Genomic DNA, 5,320 nt, shown 5'->3' on the forward strand with positions numbered 1-5,320 from the left:
AACACCAGATAGCCGAGTGAATCCGGGATGCGATCTATTCCTTGGGATGCCATCTGAAATAATCAATGTTTCATTTTATGCTGGAAATATGACACAAAGGATTCTCCTTCATCTAGTAAGCTGTTCTTATTAACAAACAATGTGATTACAACATAGATTGATGCAGAGGTGAGGTGAGGTAGAAAGATGTGACCAAGATTATTGCACGTGTGTGTGTGGCTGCATGTACTTGTCCCGACTGATGCCGATTTATAGTGCTAGCTCACTGAGATACCATGCCGCAGTTTAACATGAATACCCCTCTCAGACACAGTATACTGACTCCGAGCCGATCAGTCCTTGTTTTAGACCCTTAATGCCGAGCACCAGACAGGATAACACAAGTACCATCTTTTAACGTCTTTTGGTATGACGTGCCAAGGGCTCAACCCCAAGACTTTCCGCTCTCCGGGCGGACACTCTACCACTAGACCACAAAGGCGGTCTGAGTGATGCCTCGTTCTAGTTGTTTTATCCCAAAATCTAGTTATTTTACATAACCACGAGTCTGACACTTGCGTAATGAGCTGCAGACATGTTGGATATGACCAATGGTGTTGCTGTACTATGCAATATCATTGCTTGGATCAGCAGTTTACCATTGCCATCATGTACGATGTAAATACGTGACCAACTATGAGATAAGAGACCTTATGGGTGAAAAATCATATTTTGACTTTTCATTATATTTTAAAACTAAAGCATCTTCATGATCTTCAGAACACAAAAATACAATTCACATGCTTCAATTCATATCACATGGCGATCTTCACTGAAGTATGTTGACGTCAGATGTCTTCATAACGTCATGGCACAATTGTATCCAAGTACCTATAAGGTCCTTTTTCTCCTGATATATCGACTGTACCTAGTACTGCATATGGCTTATGTTGTGGTGTCGGCCTTTCACTAAGGCATATCATTAGGTATATTTGTACATGACACATATTCAATCTTAACTAGACCGCCTCTGTGGTCTAGTGGTCTAGTGGTAGAGCGTCTGCCCGGAAAGACGTTGAAAGATGGTACTTGTTGTTACCCTGTCTGGCGCTCGGCTTTAAGGGGCTAAAACAAGGACTGATCGGCTCGGAGTCAGTATACTGTGTCTGAGTGGGGTATTCATGTTAAAATGCGGCATGGTATCTCAGTGAGCTAGCACTATAAATCGGCATCAGTCCGGACTAGTACAAGCAGCCACACAAACACATACACGTGCATGCATGTCGCTAAATAAGTGCAATAATCTTGGACGCGACGTTAAACCCAATTTCACCATCAATCTTAAATGTTCATTTCACGAGACACCAAGAGATGCAACTCTTTGCTGGAATGAGATTTCTGTCTAATCTGGTCTGCTGTCTCAACCAGACTTAAAATGCCAGTTCAATACAAGCCCGGTTGATTCCACTGTAATTGAAAACCAGTGGTAGACAGCATGATCAACATCTCATACCACAACCACCCAATCTCCTTTCTAGATCATAGTAGATGGCTCTGACAACTAGCCAACCCATGAAGATTCTGGGGTAGAATAGATCTTCAGCAACCCATGCTTGTCGTAAAAGGTGACCATGCGTGTCGTAAGAGGCGACTAATGGGATCGGGTGGTCAGGCTCGCTGACTTGGTTGATGCATGTCATCGATCCCGATCGATGCTCATGATATCAATCACTGGATTGTCTGGTCCAGACTCCATTATTTACAGACTGCCGTCATATAGTTGTTATACTGCTGACAAACCAACCAACGACAACTAGCCTGAGATACTGGGGACCTCTTCTGACCACAGTTAAGGCCATAATGAATTAATTGCTCTGACACAGTATACTGACTCCGAGCCGACCAGTCCTTGTTTTAGCCCCTTAATGCCGAGCGCCAGACAGGGTAACAACAAGTACCATCTTTTAACGTCTTTTGGTATGACGCGGCCGGGGATCGAACCCCGGACCTTCCACTCTCCGGGCGGACGCTCTACCACTAGACCACACAGGCGGTCTGAAATGTTGAGAGCACTGTAAGAACATCAACTGTCAAATGTCTCTTTCATGTTAAAATTAAACTTAAATATGAAATGAGCCTGGTGGACCTTTTAGTTGGCAATCAGTCAACTTTATGACATGCCATAAATGTGCCTACAACAAACTCTTTGCGACGACTGCCTATCGTCTGCTTGCTGTCAGCTGTCAAGATGAGGCCATCTTCCTAAGGCAAGGGAGTTAACTGACTGTAAAAAGTCAAGTTTCCACCTTTGCCAAACTAGGCTGGAATTTTGTGGCTTCAACGTAGCACCATCAGTGGCAATCTCAAGTTATGTCCCTTCTGTGTCCCTCCTACTGACCAATCAGATTCCACCTCTCCTTTCGCTTGCAATTGCTTCAAACAAAATGGTGGCGCCCAGACAAGACGATCTGATCGATAGTCAAGATCTTTATTGTAATAAAATGTGTCCTACCTCGTGAAGTACATCAAATCAATCGAGCACTTTGATTAAATACATGATAAGATTTGGAAAACATCTGTCGATGCCCAGTTGACGGTACACATGCTCTGCAAATCCTGCAGTCGACTGAAATCTGCACTGCAGTCGCCATGTTGTTTATGAACAACGTTTGTTGCACGATTTTGATTGGACTGCATCGACCCGCCAAAATATAACTCCATAAATCCAGCCTAGTTTGGCAAGGGTAGAAACTGAACTTTAATAGTCAGTTAACTCCCTTGCCTCGGTAAGATGAGAGTAAGATGGTTCTAGCTATTTTGAAAATATGAGAGGTGTCCAAACCATTTAAGACTGGTATGGCTGTCCTATGCCAGAGTCTATGACTCTTATGGAAATCTTCAACAAGTTTGCATGTGGAGAACTTGATATGTTAACGTCAATTGAGGATATATTCATAAGCACGAGTACAACTGTACAAGTTGGGGCAGGGAAAACAAAAATAGGTTGAACAAAGATACATCCGACTGCTACTGTTGAAATCAATGTTTATTTGTTATCTTTGTTATTTCAGTCATCTATTGTTCCTACCAAGGTGTCCAGTCTTCAACTTCAAGACTTTAAATAAAAATACAAAATAAAAAGCTTCCCTCCCCACATTTGAAAAAAAGTGGATGATAATTTTGCAATGAATTTATGATGGCCTTACCAGTGCAGTTTATCATGTTTATAGTTTGTTAGTGCTAGCTAACACACTTCTTTTAACGAATTAATCCATTGTAAGTTGGGGTAAATCCATTAAATTATTTCAAGTTTCACAGACAAAAAGGATAGCACACATCTGGTGCTGATCAACAGGTAAAAAAAAGTGCAAATTATTTGTGGTCCTATGGTGAAGTGTTGGCCAATTAGCTTAGCTTCAAGCTGGCAATGCAAATTTCATCCTTCACACGGTGCTACTTCAAATCCAAAACTGTGCCTGGTCAAATGCTGTACATCTTCCAGTATAGGTACATAATTAAAATGACAATGATTAACATGTTATCCCTTCCAACACTGGATTTTAAGTTTACAAATCTTGAGATACAGATGGTCAAACAATATATGATCTGTAATGATTGCTTGGATCTGATTTTATTAGACAGGGATGACAAAAGGCCATTTTATCATTGGAGTATCACTAGACCTGCTCATAGGCCAATATCCCTCCCCATGTCTGAGGAAAATACCAGCAAAGATTCAAAAATTGGAATTAAATATTGGCCAGGTCATGTTGTTATAGTAATAATTAATGTTATTGCTTTGAAGATGTGACTTGCATTTCACTGTGTTTGATAATGTTTGATAATAAACAAGATTCACCTGATGAAGGAGAAAGAAGTAGCTCTGAAATGTTGTACAAAGAATAAAAGAAGTTGCTATCCATAAAATAGTGTCATGTATTCAAACAAGAAGAGGGTTGTAACAAATGTTACATTTCTTAGTAAAGTACAGATTCTCATACTTTTTGGGATTGAGTCTCATCCGGGATTCGAACCCACATTGCCAGAGTGAGGCACCTTATCGCCAGCACACAAAGTCAGCGATCTAACCCACTCAGCCACCGAGGCTACAACAAAAATGAAAGTCCCACAACTGGTAGTCTAGATCATGTACTTTGTGTACCCCTTTGACAAGTGTAAATTGGCACGGCTCTCATGGCCGAAAGCTATGAATACACAATGCCATTCAATAAGGGTCAAATGTAACAAATGTTACATTTCTTAGTAAAGTACAGATTCTCATACTTTTTGGGATTGAGTCTCATCCGGGATTCGAACCCACATTGCCAGAGTGAGGCACCTTATCGCCAGCACACAAAGTCAGCGATCTAACCCACTCAGCCACCGAGGCTACAACAAAAATGAAAGTCCCACAACTGGTAGTCTAGATCATGTACTTTGTGTACCCCTCTGACAAGTGTAAATTGGCACGGCTCTCATGGCCGAAAGCTATGAATACACAAAGCCATTCAATAAGGGTCAAATGTAACAAATGTTGTATTTGGGATAACACTTTCTCAGTAAAGGCTTGGGGTTAGATCGCTGACTTTGTGTGTTGGCGATAAGGTGCCCCACTCTGGCAGTGTGGGCTCAAATCCTAGACGGGACTCAACCCAAAAAAAGTATGGGAATCTGTACTTTACTAAGAAAGTGTTATCCCAAATATAACATTTGTTACATTTGATCACTTTCTGAATGGCATTGTGTATTCAAAGAAGAGGCTTTATATTTAGACCCTAGTTTGACATTATTGCACAGAATGAAATATAAACTTTTATGGACCTTTAACAACATCCCCAATTCTGAAAAAAACGTACAGTCTTTTATTCTAAGGGCAGTTTGTTTGGAAACCGGGATACATCTTGGAGTAGACTCTATATGATGTCACTGGCAATGTTGACAATATTAATGTCTGATCTGCATTTGGTAAGAAATGGTGTTGATTCCAATGCTATTATACCTGCTTGCCTGGTCTCTGCTGAAAATCGTTTCAGTCAAATAGCCGTGGTCTTCGGCGTGCTAAGTGTCACGCAATCAAAACGATTGTATGTCTTTTTATGCCAAGGATGACCAAAGTCTAACACACGAAAAAGAAATGTTTTGATTCTGTCGGCTCTCAGAGTCACATGACTGGCGTGTACACATAATCTCGCGAGATCGGAAATAACGATTTTTCCTATTTGTTCATGTTCAGGAACTTGTCAAACGTCAGAATACTGACATAAACGAACGGAGGTGTTTTCAATAACTTCCACTTAGCTTGTGGGCCTGCTGAATCACAACTGATACGAAATATTCACGT

The sequence above is a fragment of the Haliotis rufescens genome, unplaced genomic scaffold (assembly GCF_023055435.1).
Source record: "Haliotis rufescens isolate VD_foot unplaced genomic scaffold, xgHalRufe1.0.p SCAF_9, whole genome shotgun sequence".
NCBI lineage: Eukaryota > Metazoa > Mollusca > Gastropoda > Lepetellida > Haliotidae > Haliotis > Haliotis rufescens.